At 46.8% G+C, this 27,190-nt stretch overlaps 1 long non-coding RNA gene across 2 annotated transcripts; it reads left to right on the forward strand.

The window, feature by feature from the left end:
* The first annotated feature begins 12,279 nt into the window (after positions 1-12,279).
* Positions 12,280-21,917, forward strand: LOC142600100 (uncharacterized). Of its 2 annotated transcripts, XR_012833553.1 has the most exons (4): positions 12,280-12,414; positions 19,324-19,406; positions 20,829-20,931; positions 21,484-21,917. It is a non-coding gene; the product is annotated as an uncharacterized LOC142600100 (long non-coding RNA). The 2 variants fall into 2 exon arrangements; XR_012833554.1 differs by lacking the exon at positions 21,484-21,917 and having other exon boundaries at positions 20,829-21,132.
* Positions 21,918-27,190: the final 5,273 nt, after the last annotated feature.

Raw genomic sequence — 27,190 nt, forward strand, 5'->3', positions numbered from 1 at the left:
GGAAGGGAACGCCGCTCCGCCAGCACCGAGCGCTTCGGCTGCATTTCCATGTCTAATCGGTCTAATTCACGTTTGAATTAATGCAGCGTATATGAAGGTGCTTACAGCTAACAAGTGGTTGTGGTTTTGTTTTGTAAATCGTTATCTCGCTTTCAGATCAATGAAACTAACTCCGTGGCCGACAAACAAAGTTAACGTACTAAGGCTTTCAAGCATACGTAACTTTTAGGTTGGCTCAGGTTTTGGGTGCCCAACTTTAACTGAACTTTCAGCGGCTTTTGGAAATGCAGATCCTCTTAAGGACAATGAAAGTGGGCACTGCAAAACACAGGGTTCGAAATTAGAAATCCCTTGGGTTTAAATCCTTAGATCTGGTCTTTCCTTGCGTGTAGGAGAAGGTACTATTAATGAAGAGTCATGTAATTACACCACGGCAAGCCCTGTTTTATACAAGTGTGACAGAATTCAAAAACTTATTCCCCTGTGAGAAATAACAAATGATGTTACACCAGTACAGCTGCATGGTTGCTAAGGTCACTTCCCCTCCTTTTGGTTGTTCCAGTAGAGTTAAAGGAAATAACTGTTAGCACAGACTTTCCTCTGAAGGAGGGGGCTGTAGGACCCCGTTGCAGGGAGCCGCGAGGCCATACCGAAGGAAGCAGAGGAGGCTTTGGTGGGTGACACACTTCTGCAGCCCAGTTTCACCGGCACCCTGATTTACGAAGGCATTCCCATCCACCACGCTGCTAATTTACCTACAGCACAAGTTGCCAAGGTTTTTTAACTATCATTTTCTTGAGACATATTGATTTTATTCTCTTGCCTAAAGGTATAGAAATAATTAGCAGAAGAGTCTTCCCATCGCATTTACCATATAGTTAATTAGAAGTTTTATCATACAGAGTAGTCATGTGAGAAAAACAGTGTGTTTGTAACTCAAGTGGGCTCTTCCAGCTGATGTGAAACAGATCTTGACTGACTCCTGCCAGTCCTCATCATTTTACAACAGCAGCAGGAACATTGTCCCGAATGGCAGGGGAAACACCAATGGCTTTTGTTTCATAAACACTCGGAGGCCCAGCACGTGCTCCAGGGAAACTCTCGCTGTTTAAGCAGCTTGTCGAGGAATTAAACTGATTTGTTGCAAATCAGTGCACCATTCCCCCACAGCTTCCTTCCCGTCACCGTGGGAGGGACCTGGCAGGTCTGCAGCATTTCTACACTCTTCACATTGACCTAGTGTTTAAACAGTCCAGGATATTCAGAATAACAGTTTGCCTCTGAGCACAGGGACTCTGGGGCTCGCCATGGTGATACCAAATGCTGAGCCTTTCATTGCCTTTCTGCTAGGGTTTTTCCTGTGGCAGGATTGCCCTCCATGCGTTAACCAGCTTTGCTATGGCAAGAATGCCTTTCTTGGCTTACTGCGCCAAGTGTCTGGGTCAGGTAGTTCAAGCATCTTTCTTCTGCCGCTCTCTTTCACCCACGCGGAGTCTCCCACAGCCAGCTGACAGTGGGTGCTGTGTCTGGCTCAGGAGGTGGCCAGTTGACAACCTGCACTGATATCTCTGAAATGGCCTCCCTGCAGAGCGTGGCGGTGTCTGCTTGTGGCTCTTTGAGGGGCAGAGACAGTGGGGTTGCCCCTTTGCATGCCATATTTGATGGTGGCGATCACAGATCAGCTTGTGGGTACCTTGAGCGTTACTTATTGTGAGTGCTGCCTGCGAACCACGCTTGCGGGTGCTGCCGGGAGTGGTGGAAATGAGCTGTCATTGTGTGTGTCTGTGTCCGTGTGTACGTAGCAGAGATGAAAAAGAAACTTGCACATGCCAGTAGGTAATTTGGGCATTGATAATGAATTTCTCCCTTGTAAGTGGGTGACTTAAATCCAGCTCATGGCCTAGACAGAATAAAGTTTATGCCTGAAAAGAAGGCTCTTTGGCATGCCTTTCTGGCTGCAGTCCAACATACACGTACATCCTGGCGAGGAGCTGAGACTGGTGGCTGGATGAAGTTCTGGCTCAGTCTCACCTCCTCCCAAAAAGTGGCTCCTGTAAAGCTGGGAGGAAGCATATGCCGGCCTGGGTAGAGCTCCACCCCTAGACCCTCACCTTTCTGGAAGAGGTGTTGTGTCAGGTAGCTGGTGGCCCTCTGAAGCTGCCCGCGTTTAAGTGTTTGTTCCAGCATGTGACGCGCAGAGAGCAGCTGTGCTTTGACAGGGAAGACAAGGTTGGCCGGGAGCTGCTTTCGAGTCGAGTAGCGCTGCTGCCTGCTGAGGAGACGGGGTCTCAGCACTCGGAATAGCAACTGAGTAACCGGCCTGGCAGCATGTATTTGGAGAGGTCCCCAGTCAGCGAAGTAAGGGTGGGTGGAGGTGTAGAGCAGAACATCTCCCAGCAGCACCCCAGGGAGGGCTTCTGAGCAGAGACCAGGGTTTTGGCAGCTCCAGTTTCTGCTTTCAGACCCTCCGCCGTAAGTGACATGCCTTTTATTTCTGCAACCACTAGTCTACTTACATGGCAAGCTCTTTGGGCCTGGGTGCTATATATTTTCCTGTTGTTCCCTGCAGCCTTGGTTTGATTTGATGCCCTTCTAGGGGGTGGGAGCTCCTCACTACAGAACCGTGGGCACCTGAGATGGCTGCTGTGCCCGGGGTGGCACAGCCCAAACGTGGGCTCTGGGGATCGGAGTCCCCTTCCGGATACTCTGTTGGCTACCTACGGCTGGTATAAGCACCTAAGTTAGATGCCTAAAATTAACCTAAGATGGTGTGATGATCCTTCTCATCCCTTCTCCACACGCACTGCTTTTTTACCCCCATTCATGTTTCTGTATGGCTGATGTCTGATTTATGTCCATTCATTTCCACCTGAAGGCCTTTTTACATACAGTCAGTGTTGTGAAGTGGCCTGTTCCTATAACACGCTGCATGTTTTTCTTCAAATCTTTGTTGGAGCCTGAAATGAGGGCTCATCTATTCTTTGTGTGCCTCAAGACTGTGGTCTGAGATGCATGTTCCGTTTGATTGATGCTGGACAATATTTAAAAATATAATTTCTGTTGCATCAGTGGAAAAAGAGATATTCTGCTTGCCAAAAGCCCCTTCCACTTAGATATCTATCAATGCCTTGCCTAGCTTAGATAAAATATCGCATCGTGGCTGAAAGCTATTATCGTGTTAGAAGTGAACTTTCCATCTGAATCTTGCATGAAAGAGTCTATAACCTCAAAATTAATAACCTCAAAATTAAGGGGTAATCGTATAAGCAACAGCTGGACTATAAATTGGTTGCTGCTTCAGAGAAGCCTTCTTTGTTTTTTTTCTTTAAATACCCGGGTAAGCAATATTGCTTGCTCAGTTGTAATTTACGGTTAGCTCACTCTAAAACTGCTAAGGGAAGACGTTACCATTGCCTGCCTGACGGTTACGGCTTCTGTGCCAGAGGCAGGCAGCTGCAAGAGTGACAGCCCTCTCCGCTGCGTCGTGGCGGGATCCCTGAGAGCGTTTCCCAGGCACGATCCCCCCGCCCAGAGCAAGCAGCTGGCTCTGGTGGTTTGAGGGTTTGCCCTCAGCACGAGGGCACAGGGCAAGCTACCGGGCAGGAAGACAACATGAAGCCCTGACTCGATCTGCCAGCGAAACCGCTCGTTATCTGTAACCCACCGGAGATGAAAGGAGCCCTGTTTACCTATTTAAACTCTTTGAATGAGAGCATTGTGGCTGCAGTACATTAAGGAGGAAAGCAGGCTACGGGCATGTTGGGATGCCAAGCTGTTGAGCTGACACAGCAAGATGTGGAAGTCCTGTCCATCCGTTGACTCCAGAGTTAGAGGGAGCTGCAGTGCGTAGCAGCGAAACAAACTCCAAGTAGTTTTGGGCTGGAAACAGGAGAGGCTGCTTGCATCCCCAGCAATGGGAAGGTGCCCAATGGTATTTCTAAATGGTGGAAGAGGGAAAGGGCAGCAAATCTTAGAGTGTCTGTTGTGGCTAAAGTAGATCCTGAGATCTCAGATACTTAAAATTGCAGAATGATGTTGCATATGATGAGAGCAACGCTCGTGCCTGTGTTTGGATTTCCATGGGTTGTGTGACAAGGCTTTGCAGAACCAAAGAGCCAACCAAAGCTGTTTCAAGTCTTGCTCGTGATCTTTATGTATTAGCGTGATTCCCTGTTTCAGGATCGAACAAGACATTTCACAGCTCAGAGAGCTGCTTATCTTGTATGGGCAGCGATTCTGTTGCTGGAGAGCAGGGAATCTGTAGTTTCTCATTATCAGATTTATCATTTCTGGGGTTGATCTTTGAGCCTCTCTGACTCTAAAGCACTCAGGAGCTACCAAAGCTGAAGCTAGCATTTTTCCCCCTGACTGATGTTCTTGGTGAGGCTTCTGCAGTTTCGTTTTCAAAGAAGGAAAGGAGAGGAAAACACTGGATTTTCCCCCTGCAAGTAACTGTGGTCAGGAGCCAGTGGTCTCCTTGCACACCTGCAACTAACCTTCAGGTGAGAGGCTCCCTCAGTCCTTTCCAACTAGCAGGAGAAGTTGTGGTTGGGGTCTGTTGCCTTCTACTTAAAATTCATGTGTCAAGGGGCTTCCTTTTCAGCAGTTGCCTGGCATGCAAACTTTTGAAGCACACTTTGATGAAAGCTAATCATTATCACTGCAGAAAAATAGCCTGCTTGATAATAGAATTAAAATAAAAACTCTTCATGCCTGACTGCATCCAGGGGAGAGGATGAGCTGGCCGAAGCAGATCACTATTGTCCTAACTAGCTCAACAGTGCCCTAATAAATTTCTGGCTTGAAGACGAACTTTCCTCTCAAAACACGCATATCCGCAAACACAACTGCGAATGTGGCAGGTGGAGAGGCTGCAGTTCAGCATGCTGCTCCAGACACACGTCTGTCTTGAAACAGCAGTCGAGGCTCGATTCCCTGCACCCGCTCTTTCAGCGGCTTTGATGTGCGTTTGAGGTGCAGGTCTGTGCCGAAACACTCCCATCGTGGCGGGGACGGAGGAGTGGGATCCGGCAGCAGCAGGGGATGGAAAGAGAAGGGGGAGCCTGGTGGGAAACCAAGCTCATCTCTCCACCATTTTTCACAGGGACGTCATTTGCAAGGTTGTTGAGGGACACCATGTCTCCCTTTGGATGTGTGTAACATGATTTGCAGGAGCTGCTGGTCAAAGCAAGGCTGCAGGATTGCACCCTGACGTGGGAAATTGATTCTGTAAATGTTCTGCTGACCTCCAGAGGTGGTTAAAACCACTCTCATCTAAACCAGATTTACACAGAAACAGGATCAGGTCTTGCAAAATATTTAATTATTACGTCTGATACATCCGTGTATTTCAGCAGACAATAGCTGTTTTCACACTTTAACAGAAGCTTTGCTAATTGCGTAACTGGAGAGGGAAGAGAAACATGGAGCAGCAGCCACAGCAGCTCCTGGGGGTGTGCAGGGGAGGGGAGCCAGGCATGTGCAGCACAAAGTGAAAACCCAAAGCCAGGAACCAAAGCGTTGCAGGCAGCTCCTATTTGCTTTTCTTTCAGATCTGCTTTAGTAGCAGCCAAGTGAGCCCCACGCGTGCCTGGTGTGTCTCTGGGAGCCCTGGCTCCCTGCTCGGCGTGCTGTCCCCTCTCACCGGCTGGCTCTTTGCCTGGCGTGGGAGCTGCCCCTGGACTGAGGGTGCTGGGGGCTCCCTTTGGGTCCTGCTTCAACCCACCAGCTCATCCTGAGGCTTCTCCCTTCCTCCTTTCTTACATGGGAAGTTTTTTTCCCCTCCTCTTTTAGAAAAAGCATTGGCAGGGCGCATCATGGGCAGCAAGCAGGAGCTTACAGCCTTGATCAGAGGTGGCAAATCCTCCCTCAGAGCTCATGTTCCTGCACTGGGGCCGGACGTGGTGGCTGCTGACTCATAAGAGGAGCTTCTTTATTCGCAACGTGGAGATGAGCGAGGTGCTGAGCTGAGGACAGCGAGAGATGGGATTTGGCAACAGCGTGAACCTCGCCATCTTCTTGTGTGGGTGTGCAGAGCAAGTCCCGCAGATCTGTTGAGTCAGTCCCATTTGCAGTGCTTGGCTGCCTCTGCTCGAGGGCAGGAGACTGGCATGACACACAGATGGGTGCAGGGAGGAGGAATAGGCTGGGCGTGAGGTGCCAGCACGGGCATTGCCAGGCATGAAAGGGCTCGGTGGAGCTCCTGCATGAGAAGGACGGGACTCAGACCCTGCAGCCTCTTACCCATACACCAGCTGCCGTGCTTTGGGCGCTGTGCATCAAACCCTGAAGCAGCCTGGTTTGAGGATATTTGTTTAATATTGCCCTTTCCACTGCCTTTTCATCTCACTTTTACTCTTGTGTTTCTCTCTGATGAGCTGGAGAAGCACTGTGCGTGCAGGCAGGTTGCACTTCTTTCTGGGTGTTTTGGTCACCTGAAGATGCTTCTGTTCCCCCAGCTCCAGCTGGCTTCTCCAACTCCTGTACCCACTGGCAGCCGCTTTGGTTTCAAAAAAGGGAAAGAAAAATACAAATCTGTGTGGGTTTTTTTACCTTTTAAAATAGGAATTATGCCACACTTTTAAAATGAATAAATGCCACCAAAAGAGGAAGTGACAAGAGTGAAGGGGAAACCAGTGATGCTTGGCACAGTTGAATCACCCAACCTGCCTTTCTGAAGTTAGCTACCTACACTGCTGAAAACACTTACAATAAATGTATCTTAGAAAAACGAGAGTGATCTTCTCAGTTTCTCTCCTTCTCTAAAACCAGAAAGTGCCTTTTGATAAAGGGGATCACTACACACTATTACATGATGTGGGAGGCCCCATTGAGCCATCTTGCTGTAAACTAATTTGAGGAAGAATTACTCAGCAAAAGCTCCCTTGAAATAGGTTGAGATATATATACATTTTGGCTGCTTCCTAAAAGCAAAGTGAGTCTGCACAGTGATTTAAAAAGAGCTGGTATATTAATCAAGGTTTTCCTAGAATTTAGTTACTGTGATTCTCGGGGCTGCTGCTGGAAGGCTGCTTGCTTTGCCCAGACCTTGCTCCGGCGGCAGCCAGGTTGAGCTGCCGTGGCTGTAATCTTGCACAGAGGTTGTGCTCACTGTTTTAAAGGTAGTAATACCTCTGCCGTCCAATGAATGCAAAGAAGCTGATAGAGCTTCAGTGCTGGCTAGGGTGCAAATGCAGCCAGGAGGGATCCTTTGACAGAAAAATCCCGTGGCGTGTGGGCAGGCTGCAGTCGGTACTGACACCGCCCCAGCCTGGCAGGGAGAAGGACTCTCCAGGAACAAGCCTGTGGGACTGCAGGTCATGGGCCCTGATCCATCCCCTCTTCTGCTCTTCAAACAGTGAACCTGGGCAGAGTTTGGGTTTTGTTTTCAGGATAGAGGCTAATTTGGGGTATGAGTCCTTTGAAGCCATTAGGGACAAACTGGTCCCTAACCTGGTGCACTGAGAAGAGCATATAGGGAGCTAGATGCTGCTGGATATTTACCTCAAGCTGCTGCCTCCTGTGTAGTGCCAGATATCTACATGCAAAACCAGACTTGTGGGACTTAATCATCAGTGCTACCATTTTTGTACCTGTCCTTTCCACTGGTTGTCAGTGTGAGCGCTTGGTGCATACTGGCTGTTGGAGACTGAGGTTGAGCAGAGTGGAAGAATTCAGATTATCCCTGGTTTCTGGTAGCATACGTCACAATCTTAGCTATCCACAAGATGTTTGTATCCTGCCTCTTGGTGCCGAAATGAGGTTTCTCAATATTAGCTCTAAGATCCAGTGGGATTGGAATATCCCTGAGAAGCAAGTCTGTGAAACGGAACTTTTCCAGGACCTGCTGCTCGATGTGAAATGCTGGGAATGAGTCCACCTCTGATTCACTGCCTGCCATCCCCAAGGCCAGATCCTTCCTACCCAGAGGGCTCTGCTCCTTCTCTCAGCACATCAGTGGAGTGCAGAGGGGTCGCCAGGACTGTACAAACTGCCTTTAAAGGAGTAGAGTTGAAATGATACTCGGGAATACATTAAATTGGAGCGAAAAGAAAGGGAAGTCACCCAAGGCTGAATCAGAAACCGAAGAGAAATAAAAGAGCAGAAACGAATAACATTGCCTTTGCTTGCACCAAGCCTGTTAAATTGGATAGGAACACTTTAAAGCAGTGAAGGACCTTTGAAAGGTGCCACCAGGTCCAGCAGTGTAGGAAGTGATCTACGTGCAGGAAGACAGGCGGAATGGATTATGTAAGGAAAAACAACTTCTAAAAAAAAATATTTTTATGCTCTTACTGGAGAAAGTAATTTCTATGCACTGGGTCCTGTCACTTTTTTTCTCTTAGTGAAGTCTTTATGAGGAGATAACAGACTTTAATTTGAAGTAACCTGTGGTTTTAACCCATGTAAATATTTTCCTGCCCAGTTGCTGAACAGTTTGTAGTGATGTACTCTGAATGTCAGGTAACATTGAAATGATTTTGGCAAAACTGCAGACCTAGAAATAAGAACTTTGCCTTTATGCAAAGGAAAGCATAGGAAAAACTAAAAAAAAAAAAGGACTTTCCCAGGCTTTTTCCACCTCTTCTTCGATGTCATTTCATCCAATATTTATTTGAAAAACTAAACATAAGATCATGTGTGCTTCCCATGCCTGACACTTTTTGCTATTTCTGAATGAAAGAAAATTATTATTTTCCTATTAATTTCATTCTTTTGTACTGATTCAGCCACAAATTTTAGCTGACCTCAACTGGATGCAGATCTGTCCAGGCATTTCTCTTCTGCTCCTTGTGAAATCTTGTATCTATGCATGCATGGATTCTCTCCCACCTTTTCAGTTTCCCAACCCGTATTTTGGTCTACGATCTGTAGCAGGCAGACTACTGATGTGTTCCCAGAAACCACAGGCAGTGTGAGTGCAGAAGAGCAACAGACCACACGCCACACACAAGCGTGCTGGTGTTTTTATGAAGTCAGGTTGGTCATTTTCAATCACCCTTGCCAGCACAGGAAGATGACGTCTTGTGTTGTGATAATACCAAAAAATCCCTTGTCGCTTTTAGCATGAATCAGCTCAGAACCGTTCCTGTTTGTGATGCAAAACCAGAATCCAAATGTCCGTGTGTGGCAGTGAGATGAAATTGATTGGGCAACCCTGCTGCCCCCAAACACACAAGCCGAAAATCTCCGTCTGATAGTTAAAGCTCATTCTGATGCTCCTGCTCATGCAAGATCAGGAAGTATGCAAGGCAAACGTGAGTGGACTGATGGTGGCACGCAGTGTATAGCTGATCCTTTGGCTTCCCAACTTGATATTTCTACAGACATGCTGTAGCCCTCAGAGATGCATCTGTTCTCAATGGTCTATTCTGAAACTTGAGTATTTATATAACAAATAATTGTTCAAATTACTTTCCTGATTCTATTGTTTAGCTTGAACTAATAGTTTCACTTTTGGTACTAAATCTTTTAGGCCTGTCTTAGAAGCGTAGGTTTGAAACAAGAACCTATCCTGTTGCTTGTTCTCTGCCAAAAGATAAACTGCAGGCCCATTTCTTCAGATATCTTGTTGAAGCACATGTTTCTGGCTAGCAGGTTACTATGGGTCTGCCTACCAAAAGCGTATAGGTATGTCTTATCGTGTATCTGTGGGAACCATTCCTCCTTTCCACAGAAACCCATCTGTTCCTGCTGACTCACAGGAGTAAGGAAATGCCCTGTAATTTTGGCAGAAGGGCTGCAAGACTGGGTCCAAATCAGAGGGAGCATGCTATGCCAAGGGCTTTTCCTCTTCTGGTCTACTTTGCTGTGGGCCAGATGGGTTGGGAATACTTAAAACGTCTTGTAGCAGCGGTACCAGTCTCCTCTCTTGTCTGTTACTTTAGGATTGGGAGGATGGTGAAGAACAGTTTGATTTCTGGAAGAAGGCTCCTAGGTCTTTCCAGAGCTGACTACAGTCCTCTTGACGGCAACATGTTCTAGGAGGCTGGGGTGTTTCTTGCCTTGTAAAGCGTTGCAAACAGAAAGTGTCTCTGCCTGTGGCTCTGCTCAGGCCAGGGCTCCCCTCCATGTCCCTGTGGCTCTGTGTCATCCTCAGCATGGCTGACGGGGACCAGGTGGGCAGGCAGCTCCTCTGCCAGGGTGCTGAACCCTGGCCCTTCCAGCACATGTGGAAAACACTCAAAACTTCTGCAGAGAAGATTATGCCAGGTCACATTAAGGTGACACGGAAGGTCAGGCAAAAAAAGAAGTAAATCTAGATCTCGATATGCTACCCTGGTTCTCCATCTACCAGACCTACCTTCCTCCTCTCTCTCTGCTCGAGGAAGCCCCCTTCCTCTGCATTTCAAGATGTTCTCCCTTGCAGCTGGCAGAGAGCGTCTCCTGCTGCATGGATGCTTCTGAAACCACGGGATCACTGATGCAGGTCACTAAGCAGTCTCTATCTCCCGCTGGGGGAGGCTACCTATCACCTCCCTCTTCTCTCCCTGTGATGGTCAGAAGGCTGAGCAACCTCCCAATTTTGCTTCATGTCCCTTTTATGGTGAAACTGCTGCCAGCTGAATTCTGGCTGTGTCCCCATCGGCATAAGTTTTGTTTTACTAAATCCCCTGAATATCTACACATGGGAGAAGTCACAGCTAGATTTTTCAGGAGGTCTTGGAGAGCAAGAGGGATGAAACCCCACGCTGCCTCCCCACAGTGCACATTAGGAAAAACTACTGATGGGCTGAAACAAAACTGGAGCTGAGGGAGGAAGCAGCAGCTTCTTCCCCGCAGGCCGATGGAGGATTAGGAGAGCATACATAACCCACAGAAAAAGACACTGGTTGCCCATCTCTGTCTCACCTGTGATGCAAACCCAGTGGGGCTAAGTCTGCACGGGGTGAAATTAAGCTGAGTGATATGTGCTCAGGATGCCTCCTCAACAGCCACAGAGCTGCTGGAGGCTGGCGCTGTGGTTTCAAATCTAAATATTCTCTGCAGTGATGTGGTTGATCAGAAAAGAGAAATGGGATGGCTTGTGGCTGGCGGGAAGCCATGTCTGCTCAAGAGCATCCCAAGAAGCTGACAGTGTTTGGTGATGCCAGGTCAGCTCTCCTGGAGCTAGTCCTCACAGCCAGCGGGATTGCGCAGTGCCCGGACGGAGCAATGCTACGCCATGCCTGGGGCCTCTAGACGTTGTTGTCCTACAGATAAATAACAGGGTTTGAGCTGCTGACGTTGCTTGTAACGTTGTGAGTCAGGTTTTCCAAAGAGCATGGTGACTGATGTGCTGAGCTGTGGGAAAAACCAGCCCCGTGTTTAGGTGTCTGCTGGAGCACTGAGGTCCCAATAAATTTTGGTACTGTGCTGCAGGAGCTGCATTTCCTTTGGTACCATGGCTCATGTCTTCTGCTCAGGCTCGAGCCTAGTCTCCCTGGCCCCGTGCTGCTTCCCTTGGTACAATGCCCCACCTCTGGGTGCGTTCATGTGCTCCCAGCATGTCATCTTTGATGATCTCCAGCCTCCCTCATTCCTGGAGAGGCAAAGTGCTGGCCCTTGGCCCTTGCTGGTCTTTGCAGCTCTCTGGGGCTCTTCCAAGTGGAGATGAGGCTGATTCTACACCCTGCAAAGCCTGGGAAGAGCCAGACACCACCAGTGGCATTTTTAAAATTAATAGAAAAAGGCGAGTCTTTGCACAATGTTCTGTTCAGCTGTGGAGGGGAAAAAAAAAAAAAAAAAAAATCCAGTGGAGGTTATTAAATGCCGAGAAACTACTTCTGGCTCAGGAAGTCCCCGAGCCGTACATTGCTGGAGATTGGGAATGGATTCAGGGGAGACATCGCTGTAAATTTGAACTGCTTTTGCGCTCTTCCCAAACTGGTGCCTAGCCCGTTTCAGAGAGCGGAGATGAAGCGGAATGGACTTCAGTGCCCCATACATCTGCTCTGGGGCTGTGCAATGACATGTGGCTCTCCTGGGGTGAATGCGGCGCCTCTGGGGAAGTTCCTGCCTGTGCAACTAGGTGAGATCAGGCAGAATAGTCTCCCTTGCGTATTGAATGATTTCTGCTTAGGACTGTGTGTTTATTTTTAAAAAGGGAAACACAGCTGTATGCTTTCCTCACTGCATCGATACCAAGAAAAACCACAGAGATGAAGCTGTCACAGAACAAACCCCAAATCTCAAAATGATTCCAGCTGTGCTTCTGTTTTTGCATAACATTGAGGCACAACATTTTCACTGCTTTTCTGATTTGCTTTTTGTTTGTTTTTTGGTTTTGCTTTCGGCCATGGACAAGATGCAGTGGCAGAGGCAAATTTCAGAGCAAGTACTGTAAGTCCAGTGGGCTGTTTGCAGTGTTCTCCGCACCTACAACCAGCAAGCAAGCAAGCGAGTGAGACTCTGCTTTGTGCGTGCAGCCACGTGGTCGGGATCAGCTACCCTTCAGGTCGTGCCTTTGGCCAACTGTGTCTTCCCTTTCCCTGTATCAGTTTTAATTTCCCATTTTCCCCTTTGTTTTTTGCTGTGACTTTCAGAAGTTGTTGGTGGATGGACAATGCAAGGATTCCTTCTTCCTGCTTTTTCTTCTTCTTCTTCTTCTTCTTCTTCTTCTTTTTTTTCTTTTTAAATATAGCTGAAAGATTTTCTCCGCCCTCTCCCTCTTATTTCACTTAACACTGCTAAGATGACCTACAGTGAAGCTGAGATCTGGATGGTGGCTTTCGTGGTGATGGCTCCTAGAAACTCTGTGAAACCAGCAGAGATTTGCCAGAACCAGCCTCTCGCTACCCTGTGGTAATGGGTTTAATGGTCACTTAGCTTCTGAAGCTGTCGTTCAGTTATGACTGCAGCTACGAGACCTTCCTCACGGTCCCCCCCCCCGCCCCTTGATGCAGCAGTAACCCTAACATAGACCTGCAGGGAGAGAAATGCCTGCAGCGGTGCCTGTGCCACCTTGCAAGCTGCCCGTGGACCCAGGGAGAGGTGCTTGGCTTTTCGGGCAGCTTGTTATTTCTCTTCTCTGAGGAGAAGGCTGGAGTCCACGTGGAAGCTATTTAAATGAAATTCCTGTTTGTCTGGCTGCCGCAACAACTGGTCCTTTGAAGCTGATGCTTCTCTTAAAAACAAACAAACAAAGGTGACTGTAAAAGGGTCAGTAACCCTACAAGGCACTGAGCTGTTTGGGATGCCAGCAGCCAGGGACAGAGAGCTGCCTGCTCCTGCCTCCTGCACGCTCTGCGGTCCCTGCCCGGGGCCAGGCTGGGCACTCAAATCCTGCTTACGGAAGGTGTAAGAATTTGGATCATTTCGGGTTTCTTTCTGAAACTGCTCCCCAAAGATCCAAGCTGCCTTAAAAACAGGACTTCAGACTACCCCCTGCAACCTTTTCTGTCAAGAGAGAGAATTAAACTCTTTAGTTTTGTTTAGATGGACTAAATTGTTGTGGTTTGGGTTTTGGTTTGCATCTTAAGATTGTATATTTTACTAGAGCCTATTTCTACGAAATTAAATGAAAACATTTTGAATCATCATCATTTGGAAAGAAGATCCTTCAGTAGTTTGGTTGGCTGCAACTGGGGTATGGGAACTTTTTCCCCTCAGCCATTTTTACACTGACCCAGGGTATTGGCAAAATTGAGACTGAGCTGTCAGATGGCAAAGCAGCCCCACTATGATTTTCTAAACAAACCTAGTAGTTATCTTTGCAATGCAGGAGTGCGGGATGAAGTATTTGTCTTCATATCTAATAGATGAGGCACAGAAAATGTTTGGCCCAGCCTGTAAGCCTGCTTAAGTACTTAACCCCCGCTGATTTCAGAAGAAATGGTGTGACTAAGCGTCCTTTGAATGCCAGGGCCTGATCTTAGCTAGCAGGATGCAGAAAGCTTTTGAGGTTGCAAGGAACTATTCGTCCTCTCTGACGAAGGACTGCAGCCAAGGCATGGCTGCAGGACGCGGTAGCACTTGTGACGGACTCTCAAACAGAAGATGTGGCTAGGGCAAGAGTCTGTGCTATGAGGACAGGCCAAACCAAAGGGAAGTCGTTTAAATTGCAAAAGATGCTGCTGAAAAGGTGAGGAGAGTAAATGGATTAAGAGGTTAAATGAGCTTGAGATACTGCATGAAAAGAAACGTGTGAGAGCAGGAAATGCTGGTGCAAGATGAAATTCGGATGCTAAAATACTGATTTATGCTATTCTGCAAACCATGGGTAGAAAATGTGCAGATGCTGGAAATGCCGCTGGCTGATCTGCAGTGATGCTGCATAAGAATGTCAGCGGGGAGCGTCACAGCTCCCCAGCGTGTACTCCTGGGAAGATAACATAGCATTCAAGTAGCACTCCAAGTTCATGTGAATTCAAGTGAATGCTGAAGCAATGGGAAACCATCTGATTTTCTTTGGCAAGATGAACTGTTGAGCAGATGTGAAACTAAATAACCTGTTGATGGGGGGGGAAAAAACCCTCAGTGTTTCAGCCAAATTTATATTTTCCTCTGTCAGTCTTTTTTGAGAAAAGGCATAAAGAAGGGACCGAAAGTTTAATTTGCAGATTAGATTTACAATTTTTTGCATGGTTAGGAGGCAAAATGCTCTCAAAGCAAGAAATTAATGAGTTTCTCAGTTTTTGCTTACGTTGTTCTTAACATTTTCTATCCACATTATGTCAGTCATGACGTGATATTATTGTTTTTAAGACACTCAGTTGCTCAACCAGGAGGCTAAATCTCAAGTAATCAATGAGTGCCTACTCAGGAAGTTGTCTCCCCTGCATCCTGTCAATGTAAATGATGTTAACGTAAAGAGTGTAATCAAATGAGATGTATAGACTGTTAATGGAAAGAAAAGTTAATTTCTCAATTAAATTTATTCTAGTGTTTGCATCTTTTCAGGTGAGCTGCTAAACTGACTTGTCACTCTGAAGTGTTTATTTTTATGTCATGAAAAAATGCAATAAGAATACATATAGAGCATACGAAATTAAAAGAACTCTTTTAAAAAATAGATCAAAGCCAGAATTTAAAATATTTGATGTTGGGACAGGTTTATAGATGTTAACCAGAGAGCATAAAACTGGTATATTTTTCTTTTCTTCTATTTTCCTACCTCATGTGTGGCTGGAGTACTGTGGGAAGGGGAATACTTATAAGGTGACAAGACTCCCATGAAAATGATTGTTTTGGAGCATTGGTGCTTCTCAGGGTATGCATTACGTGATGCAGTAGTAAGGATGTTCAACGTATTGGCAGAAGGGTATGTAGCACTATTATGGTTGGACTTTCCTCCAGATGGCTGTATGCCTATTCAGGGCCTAATCCTCTGAAAGAGGCACTATCTTGTAGCACCTAAATGTGACCTGTGTCCTCTTAGTTCCTAATATGCAGTGTTCAGCACTTGAAAATCTGGTTTTGGAGATTTTCTTAAATTCCTCCCCCCCCCCCCGCCATGGTTCTTGTTCTCATAGCTTCTTAATCATTCTTCTCTGCCTTGGCTTCCTGAAAGGAGCCCATCTGCTCTCTTGCGCTGGTTTCAGTCTGCACTGAAACCACAAAACTCAGATTAGACTCTTCAAAAGCTTTACCAGGCTTCAGGAACTCCTGAAGCAAATCTGGGCCCGTTTTCATGCAAATCCAAATACCTTTTATGGTTTCGTTTCAACTTGACATTTTGATTTTGAGATTTTGAGTCGCTCAGACCCTACGGCTTTATGTGAAACCCAAAGGGTGTGAACTTACATGAACTGAAATGGAAAAATATTCAGATGAACCCACTGAAGACTGAAACTACGTTCCCACAACCGTGCTTAATAAACCACTCTGTTTTTCTCTTAACTGGAGAAGTGGCAGCTACTGTTCCACAGCTAGGAGCTGCAGCAAGGCAGAGTTTCCAGTTTATGTATACTGGGTATATTAAACAGGGACCCTGGTAAGTCATGGATGGTTTATACTCTTCCTACTGGGAAGTCAGTAAATATGGCACATTCTCCATCTCAGCGTGACCTCAGCAGTGAGAAAATCAATGTTTTCCCCTCCCAGGGCGAGCCAGTGCAGGGGTGATGCAGGGTTTCTCATCATGGTGGGTCACTTGCTCTGTCACTTCCAGGAAAACCGTGGCGTGTCCTCTACCTCGTCATGGCTGAGAGCCGTGCCGGGTTGGCCTGGCTCCAGTTGTGGTGGGGAAGTCCTGGCACTGCTCTGGCTGAACGCCTCCAGTGTCACTTCTGGGTTTTTCTCCAGCACGTGGTGGCCGCACTGACCAGCCATAGGTGGCCTGGCAGTGCCCACCGACCCTCTGCCGAATCCCCCGCCTGGCCAGGTCACCACCTGCAACCCTGGCAGCCCTGGGACACGTGTTGCTAAAGGCAAGTGGATGCATCAAGGCACTTGTGGGTCGGTGTCATCCCTCGCCGCCCACCTTGCCAAGCGCCAGGAGCCCGTAGGATTGCTCCATGGGGATGGGAACAGGAGGAGAGAGGAGGAGGAACTGCTTGACTCAGGTACAGGCAGGATAACTGATGGGAGAGGGAGCAGTGTGTGTGGTCCAGGCAAGCTTTAGCAAATAATCAGGGACCTGACTCTCATGGTATTAGCCAGTTTGGCCCAAACAGACCCAAACTTGGCTACTCTATGCAAAGAGCAGTACCCCCAGCAAAGCTTCCTTCTTGGCTGTGATTACAGGCTACACACAGTGTTTCTAAATCTGTTGGGGTCTTAACACGAGCTTGTTCTGCCAGAGCTTCCCAGCCTGAGCAGCCAAGCACAGCGCTGGGGAGCTGTGTGAGATGCAGGTCATGGAGGGAAATGCAGCTTGCAGGGCTCTGGTGCCCTGTGCTGTCATGGTGTCTCATTTGACATCAGAAGCAGCGTCAGGATCTGTGATGCAAATCACATGTCCCGTGTTACCGGTCCCGCGACTCAAAAATTGCAAGGACCTAGTACGACAAAATATTTTAGAAATTATGAATGCTCTTATGGCATTCTTGTTCCTGAGTTTTTCTCTGTAACTCTGAACGATAGCCGCTTCTTTCCACTTACTTTTGATTCAGCTTGTCAGCCTGGTACATCCATTGAGGTCTAGGGTCTGGGTCTCCAAGGAAGGCCCCATAGACAAGGGGAGCTGGAAGCTCTTGGCACCCCAAACTTCTTCTCTGTCCTTTTGTCAAACCCGCTGTGGGACAGGAAAGTCCACGCTGGGTGCTGCAGTGCACAGAGCTCCTTCTCCACCCATGACGAAAGGCAGTGGGCTTTCGAAAGGTTTCTTAACGCTTGAAAAAAAGTTGTGATGAACCTCTTTTTCTCATTGCCTGAGTGGTCCAGACTGCTTTCCTTGCCAGAAGGGACAAAGCCAGGTGCTGCCTGCAGGAGAGGAAGGAGCAGAGGCAGAGCTGTGGGGAGTGCAAGCCGAGCCTGGGTGGCTGTCCTCACTTCTGGGCTTGGTCCTGCCCAGGGACACTGGTCTGCTGCTGTCCCTCAGGTTTCAAGCACAAGAGGATACGGTGGGCCCCATTAAATCAAACAACCGATAGTGGTGGGCTTTACTCTTTTTTTTTTTTAATAATTTAAAAAAACCCCAAACAACCAAACTCTTATTGGCACAGCTATTCTCAAGCCCCAACAGGGAAACCCCATACCCTGTGACACTTCCATATACAGGCAGATGGTGGTATATGACCTTTTGGCACTATGTTCCCCGTGAGACATTACTGACTAAAGAGCATGCGCGAAAACTGCTGTGGAGCTGTGGCTGTGAACAACCATGCTCAGCCCCTGGTTTTTGCTTTTTTTTTAAAAAAGCATATGTGTAGAAGTGAAGTCTGACATTTCAAAGGCTGGCTCTGATTTTGTATGTCTGTGTCTATGGGAGAAGCGAGCCAATCCACACCTAGGAAAATGAATCCTTTTGAAATGAAGCTTTCAAACCCATCAGTTAAGACTTTTTATGTTAATTAAAAGATTAATATAATTGATTTAAAGAGCATGCACATTGTGGCAGCCTATTAGGGATGTGCTATCTGCAGTTTACATATGGTTTACTCACTGCAAATACCATATGTACAGTGAAGCAAAGAAGGTGGTAAGCTTAGTCACGGGTGGAGTGGAACAAGTTGTCCTCGTTTGTTATCTTGTGGTAAAAAACACAGCCACCTTATCTCCTCTAGGATTTTACTATGGGCTTGCTAACGCTTGGTAACTAGCTTGTTTTTGTGTTCTCTTTCAGTCCTCCCCCATCAACTCCTCCTAGCACTAGAGGCTTTGTTTGTGAGAGTTACCTGACTTCCACAACCATAATTTCTCCACACTAGGTTATTGCTGGGACTTGCTGCTTCAGAGCTCATACTGCTGGCAAGGACACAAGGACTAAGTAACTTTCACAGAGTGTCAAGGGAAACTAAGCCGGAAACTGAACCCAGGCAGTCCCAGTTAAAGTTTCTTAGAAGATTTTATTTTTATTTTTTTTCCAGTCTCTCCACATCACTCTCTGAGGCTGTTTTCCCCAAGTCAAGCAGTTAATTAATCCACCAGCCCTTTCTTTGGGCTGTCATCACTCTAACAGCAAAATTTACATAGTTCCGTAGCAAACCAGCACCTTTTTTTTTTTTTTTAATAGGGGTTAAAAAAATCCCAAAACAGTCTTCCATGGTGTGTGGACAAAACTACTGACCAGTATCTCTCCAGGAATTTCTTAGATTTACTTTGAACAGATCTGAGCAATGATTGTGGCCTTCCTGCCTTTTTCTAAAAGATTTACAGCCTCCTCATAGATGAAGAGGACAGGGAGGGCTGTGCTTGCTTTACTTCCTGGCAGACATATGAGAAAGAGCGAGCTTCCTTAAGAATATTTGCCAGTCTTTCCCTCCTATTTCTACATTCAACTCCTATTTCTACGTTCAACTCCTATGCTGAAAATGTTTTGCGTCAAGAATTATTTGTCTGTGAGAAAGCATACAGAGAATTTATTGGATGATCGTGGGTGGTTTTTTTTTTACTGTTCAAAGCTTCCTCTAGAGAAGAGGGCTATTAACCTTGACTGTTCCTCCTTTTATAAATACCAGCCTGTTCGTTAAAGTTGCATCGGTTCCTGTAAGCTCAGTGAAGCATCGAAGCCCCTCTGAACAGTTATGACCAAACCATGGCAAGTAGCAGAAACTAGGAGCATTTTAGATGTGCCTGATTGCCATTAGTAATGCCACAGTGATTGCCTTTTGTCATAGCCAGGCTGGCTACATCTTGGAAGTGACCGAGGTGATTTCTGGCAGAGGAGTGTCTGTTGAGGATCAGCCCATCTGTTGGGTTCAATTTAAATAGGTCAGCAGAACAGATAACTCATTTAACCAGAACTTACAGCGTTTCATACAGGCTCCTCAGCTTCAACATGCTATGGTTTTACTCATGGAAAACATGGTGCTTGGCAGTTTTGGGTGTCTCATGCTTTTCTTTGGGTGGCTGAGCCTTATGGGGTTAAAACTTCTTAAATCAAAGTCACTAATAATGTTTCCCAACTTCTCTTACCATCCAAATTGCAGGGGTGCTTTTCTGTGTAGTTGTTTAAAAAAACTAAAACATTTGTTTAAAGTGCTGTGCATGTAAAACATCATCTAATAATTTTGCATTGGTGTGGTCGCAACAAGGTGGAAAACAGTGCAACATTGGTCCATTTGCAGTGGTTTGCTTTTTTTATGAAGCCTTTTATTAACATTTGGCTGGAGCTTTGTATCTGCTTGGTAATGACAGATAGTTTGTGTAATGAGAAGTCTGCTGGACATCAGAGTGACAAGTCAGGGTGGGTTCTGCTGCTGGGAGTGGGTGACTCCCAGGAGAGAGGCCAGAGGGGACGGCTGCCTAGGGCGGTTTCAGGAGGACGTGTGATGAGCTGATGAATATGGCTCCGGTGTTTCTTTCTGGGGATTTAGAAATAATGATGGATAAGTGTTGAAAAACAAAGCCCATGCACCCTTCTTAAAATAGAATACACTATTTATACTCTTGGTTCATCATCACTTTGTTTTGACAGGCAAGACCTCATCCTTTGAAGGCTTCGGTCATCTCAAACAATGCTATACTTCTGAGTGACATTTTATCCCTCTAAGAGGCCAACTGATGTACTTTTCAACAGTGCTCAGAAAGCTTAAGGGATGTTTAGATTTGAAGTCAGATCTTGCCTGCACACAGCAGACTGGTTTCTGTTTAACGTTTCATTGTGGATTTTGTTGTTGTGGGTGCAACAAGAGCCTGGAGATGTTTATTTCTTGTGTAGATTTTGCACATCCTGTGACAGTTTATTATAGCTGGCCATTCTGTATTTTCTGAGCAAATCAGAAGGGGCTGGAAAAATAATAAACCACTGAAACAGTTGCTAGGGTAAGAGATGGAAATCTATAGCCTTTGAAAATGGAAAATGAAAACTTTCAGACAGCAGTGGAAAGCATGTATCAGCTGAAACAGAGAAGAACATTTGGCTTCACATCAGGTTGACAAAAACTGCTTACTTGATACACCTACTGAGTCTCGTTTCTTCACCCCCTCCAGCCAGAGCACTTCAGTTTTTGCTAACTGGCTAGTTGCAAAGGAATGGAGCTCCCTTAGCTTTATGTGGTAGATACCCAGGCTTCTTTATCTGTCCCGTGTTACCAGGGAACCCAGTCTTTTATTGCAACACAAGTGTTAGCACAGGTTTGAAAAACCGTATGGATGGTGTGGTCTTAACATAGACATTAATTTTTCAGGAAAGTTTTGGGGTTGGTTGGTTTGTTTGTTTTTTAAGGTTCAACACTGGATGCAATTTCTTTTGCCTGACTTACATAAGTACCTCTGGCTCAAGTTTCCAGCCATTATTTTTCTAGGCGATGGATGTGGTGGAGAGGAGAGAAATCATGTGGTACCTGCATAAAGACTGATCCTTGTACTGCAGCTGCTGGGCATGACGTGGGATGGCGTTAGTCTGAGGTAAGCTCTGACACTCAGCCGTATCCCCTCTGTGATCTACAACACCCACGCACCCCTCAGCATCCTGGTGGTAGCAATGGCCTCTTCAGAATTAATGTTCTTCAAAGAAAACTGATCTGAAAGCAGATCAGTTCCCTGCAAGGTAGAAGGACCGCCTGTGGCTTCAGACCCTGCTTCTAGATTCAATGTGCTCAGGAGCATGTTCAGTCCTTTGGCCCTCCCTGTTAGATACCTCTGCTCCCAGGCGTGGATGCAGAAGCTCAGCCATCATTGGGTTGTAGCCCTCAAACCTCTGGTAACAAAAAGGCTCCTGCAGAACAAATCTTTTCCTGCTTTTCTTTATAACCCAATGCAACTCCATAGTATCCCACTGCCAAAGTCACTCAGATCCATAAAAATTACTGGGAAATGGCTCCATCTGCTACTCTAAACACCTCTTAGGACGTTTTCACCAGTAATTAGGGATTTTTTTCAGATAGCTCAATGCAGCATTGTACTGTGTATGGCAGTCGCTGACCCTCCTCCAAAACCTTTTCCCAGTCCTCTGTGCAGGACTGTCTGTTCGCAGGACTGCTCGCCCTGGCCTGCCGTTCCCTGGGCTGGCTCTTCACGTCTGATGAGCCTGAAGAGCAGCAGGCTGGCAGTGGCTGTTTAATAAGTGCTAGGCACTTGCCAGCTTTTGCTACGCTGCTTCTCGGTGAGTACTTCTCCTCCTTCCCCCCATCCCTGTGCCTTTTCTTCTCGCTAAAACAACTGGGCACCACACAACGTAGATACAGCTGGGTGGTTTTGTTCTCGAAAGCACCCTGGCATCCCTCTCCTCTGAGCATTTGGTCAGCAGCAGTAGGAAACCAAGCCCCCTGCCCATGAAGCAGACCTCTGCTGCGGTGGAAACCCAGGTGGTGCATGCCCTCAGCAGTTCCTGCCGCTGACCCGCTCTGCCGTATAGGCATGTCCCTACTGCACGCTTGCAACCGGGTCATGATGCACTTTGCAGTAACCCACTTCCAGAGCGGGTGAAACCTGGTTTCCTACAGCGCTGTGTCTTGTGGTTTGCTGCGCTGGGGCCCAGGACGGAGTAGGCGCCGGCTGATGTGGCTCCTGCGCTGGAGAGAAGCATCCTGGAGATCTGCTGCCTGGCCAGGGACCGCTCCGTGCTGCTTCCCCCGGGGCCAGGGGCACCTGGGCGACACCGCTCTCCCCCCTGTCACCGGTTGCCTTCTTGAGAAACTTCTAGGAAATTGCTGTCTTTGAAAGCTTGGTGTCGGTGAAATTTGGCTGCGTTTGGTGATGGGGCAGTAAGAGGATGAATGGGAACAGATATCTGAGGAGGTCTAGAGACAGCTCATGATTACATACACCTCATTTCCTTAGAAAACTAAATGAAAAATGGGCTAAATGCAATAGGAATGTTTTCTGGGGTTTGTATTTTGTGGTTTTGGTGATGGGTCTTTTTTTTTTTTTTTTTTTTTTTTTGTTCTGTGTAGGTCATCCCCATTTGTAAGAGCACCCGATTCTGTGCCTAGCAGCACAATCTGAATTTGTAAGCTGCTAACCAGGAATTTCTCAATGATGACAGTCAGTCCAGGGGGCCACCTTCAGCAAGCAGAGAGGGGAGACATAGCAGCCTCACAAGCCAGGGCTGGCTCCCCTCCATGCTGCAGAAAGTGCTCGTATTTTGATAGCAAAGCACCTGCCGCTGGGGCGATGGCAAGACGGCACTGAAAAGTCAGCGGGGAGTCAGCCACGGCGTCCCCACGTGCTGCCGCGCTGCTGTGATCCCCGTGGTGCCCCTGGGTAGGGGTGCAGAAGAGGCCAGGCTTACAGGGAGAGGTAATTGCTCCGGGCAGGTCGAGTTTTGGTTGCCTGCGTGTTCAGCAAGCTGTCTTTCATTCAGATGAATGCCTGGATCTGTGCGTGGCTGCAAGCATTTACTTCCATAGTTGGTGTGCTATTATTTATTGATCATTATTCACATTTTTCCTTTCAGAACACCTCAGTGAGAGATTACAAAAGCAGAAATAATGCTGGCATGACAAAACAATTTTAACGAATTATAAAAAGTTGAACAAAACTGTTTGCAAATAACTGTAGGGCTAATAGCTGTTTTGACACCCCTGTGGTAGAAGAAACAGAATGACTAACACATTCTTGGGAATCAGGACTGTTCCACAAATGAACTGCAGACAGCAAAATATTTGCAAAATATTTCCTTTCATTCTTTTTAATAATTCATTTCAAAAGCCTCTAGTGCCCTGCTTTATACAACAGCTGTGAGCTGAACTCCATTAACCTTTTAAAGGATTTTTTTTAAGGACACAAGTGGCTTGCGAGCTTATGATGTTAATTTAGCAACAGAACCAAAAGGTGTATTTCATGTGGCTTGGTCACTTAGCATGGGTGCCTAGGGCTCATGTAACGGTGCTTTTACCACCACAACAGCTCCTACACCAGCTGTAGTTTAACTGTATCAGTAAAGCTACAGTCCTCAGCCCGTAGTTACGTACACCACAGACTCTGCTGCGCCATGTGAAGTTTGCCGCTGGAGCCAGGGAAATAGTTCAGCAAAATGCTTTCAGCAAGGAAATAGATCTTTGCACCTTTATTTCCTTGTTTCCAGAAAAATATCTGAAGGACTATTCTCATTTCTCTGTCTTAGGAGACTGAAGGTTCGAGTAGAATAAAATAATATTTTCTGATAAAAAAAAAATTGTTCTTCTGTGGCCCAGGTTTACTCATCCTCTTGAGCACATTGTTGACAGTTTACATGCTTTTATTCAAAGCTCTTGCTGAAAGCCTCTGCTGAATGACCGAGGCTGCACACAACATGACGTTAACCAGCTTTTCTCTGCTGCGGATGCCGCTGGAAGGCCTGCCTGCCGCCTCATTTCAGCTACCAAACCCCCACCAGTGCGCAGAGCACTGTCACCCGCTGTGGCTCACCGGTGGTGGGTATGAAACGTGTAAATTTTATGTATCGAGAGTTGTAAGCTATTTCACAACGCCTCATCTGGTTGCAAACTGTCCTTGCCCTTTTTCCCTCTGGAAGGCAGCTGTCGAGGCTGTTAGGCTGTATAATAAAGACTGCCTTGCCCAGCTCTCCCTGACTTAATTCATGGAAGTAGGACTGGCATGGGGTGGAACAGAGTAGGCTGGAACAATGTTACTAGCTTGCTCCAAATGCAGTGTTTTTTCTTGTAAAGTAGAAAAAGGTTGATGGAGCTGGGATCGCCAGCACTGCCTATCAGATATGATTCTTTTGATGTACACGGAGCAGCACTAATCTAGCTGAGGATCAGGCACAGGGGTCTTTCTCCAGTGGAACAACAGTCTCATTAATTCACGCTGCTGATGCCTATGTTGTGGGCTAATCTCACTTCCTGTGAGATACTCAATGCTACGAATATCTCGTTGTGGTTCTTTCCCCCCAGCTCATTAGCTTTTAATGGGGGATAATGACATAGGTTAAATACTTTTGTATGAGATTTGCCAGTGTGCACCATTAAACTTGTATAGTGGTTGATTTGAGGTTTTTAGCTTTGCATTATCCACATCTATTTTATTTTCCTCATATGAAAACTCAAGTGGATTTTGGCTGGAGCACAGTAAGAAAAAATATTTGGATATTACTTAGGAAAACAAATGACATATTGAAAAATTGCTGCAGTTATAGCTGGAATGAAATACTTTTGGTTTTCATGCTTCTGTTCCCCTTTATAAAAAACTCAGCAACTTCCATTCACATCACAGTGAGTTGTGTCAAGGAGAACTGGTGAACATGCTCCTCAGCCTAAAATCTGAAAATGCTAACCACATTTTTCTACAGAGTTATAAAACAGTTTTGGGGAAAACAGTTGGAAAAGCCTCTCAGACCCGCTTTTTCCTTTCTCCTGATGAGAATCCAGGCCATAACCCGAAAGTAGTGCTTGTTCTTGGGCTAAACAGAAGTCCTCAGAGGGCAACTGGTTTTGGATTTTATAACTGTACATTCGTCTTTATCACATCCTGGTGGAAAACATGGGTATAAAAGAAATTAATAACTGAAACTGGAGAAAGTTTATTGGGGTGAGAGCTGCTTCATCAAAAGACTTTACAGCCTGGGAGCCATGATGGGAAACACAGCCTAGACAGCACCTCATCTTTCCCTCCGTCTGTCTGTCTGCCTGTCTGAAGGGCATTTGGGACCCGGTCCGGCTGGACCCTCGTGCTGCCCTCCATGTCTGAGCCCCTTCAGCACATGCTGCCATCAGTGGGTGATGCAGGTCGGGAGAACATTTTTGGCACCCCGTTTTGGGGAAGAGCCGGGTACCCCGGCAGCATTTCTCTGCAGGGCTGAGAGCAGGAGGTGCCCTGCCTCCAGCATCGCAGGAGGAGCAGACATGTTGGAGAGGCTGAGCCATGCCCTGTGCTTTCCTTGTTCGTCGCTGAGGAGAGAAAGGTCTCTCGATCTGCAAAATAAACAAGGTGCTGAGGGCTGAATCAGACTGACTTGCAAGGAAACAAGGGGGCAGCGAGACTCTTTTAAATGTGTGTTTATTTAACGTATCCCAACACATGCTAACTTTATCCTTTTTCCCGGGGAAACCCACAGGAAGGCATGAGAGGAGGTGGCATGAGGTCATGTCTCCTCCAGGCGCGGTGCCTGTCTGCCCGGGAGGAAGGCATGGCACAGCTGGAGCACTTGCTGCCTGCTCCCGTGCCTCCGTTATGTCCACCTGGGGAGCAGAGGATCAACTCAGCTGTGGCCATGACTTTTTTTGGGGGAGAAAACCAGGCTGGGGAGTGGAGAGTGAGAGGAGTATGGGGCTGGCAGAGGGAGGCGTGCTTCTGGAGCACCAGATCGTGCAGCACCGCTCCCAGCAGCTAATGCGGGCATCGCTTCCAGTGTCCAACCTGTCGGGCCTTTCAGTCTCTTTTTGTCCCGGCTTTGCAATCAGTGCTCAGCAGTGAGACTGTTCTAGGTTCAGCTTTCCTTTCATGGTAGTTGCTCTTGTGAAGGCATGAGCTGAAGGAAGAAAGAGGCTTAGGTTTATTGATCAGCAAGAGGATGCCATAACCACTGCTGTGCCACTGAACTGGGAAAAAAAAAAAGACAATGATAAATTTGATTACCAGGTGAGGGGGTTTTCTGAATAGAGGGAAATATTGGTACATTTCTACAGGCACTCCTCAATGAAATATTTTATATAGCTTTGGTTACCCATGCTCCAGACAAATTAATTAATACAAGTGCTGCTCGTGTGAGAAAAACAGAACGTCTTCCGTTGGAAGAACTATGAAAAGAAGCTGGCTTCTGGTTCTTTATAAATATATTTTTAGGAACAGGGAGAGGACAAAAATCGCAGAGGGAGAAGTATTTAAGTTAAATGACACTACTGGCACAAACCCAATTGGCTAGGCATTGGTCACAAGGGAATTTAGGCTTGAAATTAGTAAAACTGTTCAAAGACTGCAGTTCTCAATCAGTCTCTCAAGCAGTGTAATGAGTGCAAGGACCTAAATCCTTTTTAAAATGGAACGTATGAAGTTATTGAGGTGGTTGTGCAGCAGAGGAAGAAAATCCTTAGTAAGAAACAAGACGTGTCCTCAGATAACCAAGAACTTAGCACGTCCAAAGGGATTGGAAAGGAGACTAGCTCACTGTTCACAGTGCCCTGTATTAAACCCATGCTCGGGTGCCTCTGCAGCAGGGATGTAGGAGTCAGGGAGGAAACCCCTTCCTCTCCCCACGACAATACCCTGGAGGTTGGCTACGAATAGATAGTGGTGGGATGTAGAGTGAAGTAAAAAAACAGTCCTGCTTAGCTCTCTGGTGGAGGGATGGTGCACCCTGTTTGTGTCCTGAGGTTTAGTCTCTGGATTTAGAGATGAACAGGAAATTTCCTACAAGCCAAGTGAGCTACCCCCATGGGGTAGGCCACGGTCCACTTCCAAGGTCTGCATGGGAGCTCATCGTAGTAGCCTCCTTCTCCCATCAGTAGAGAGAAAGATGTATTTTTAGGGAGTGACTCATCTGACCTATTTTACACATTTACTTTGGGATGAGACAAAAAGTGCCCCAAAACTGCATATCCCTTTTTGTTGCCCATACTGGGAGTCGAGATGGGTAGTTACATGCCAGCAGGATCCCTTTGTCCTGAGGACAGGGTATGGCAAGGAGAAGAAAGGAGTTTTTTCTCAGAATAGCTGCTCTGATGGGTTTTCCCAGGGAAACAAGCATTTGTTTAAGATGGGAGGAATTCTTTGAATCACCAGTTTC

The sequence above is a fragment of the Balearica regulorum genome, chromosome 1 (genome assembly GCF_011004875.1).
Source record: "Balearica regulorum gibbericeps isolate bBalReg1 chromosome 1, bBalReg1.pri, whole genome shotgun sequence".
NCBI classification, from domain to species: Eukaryota; Metazoa; Chordata; class Aves; order Gruiformes; family Gruidae; genus Balearica; species Balearica regulorum.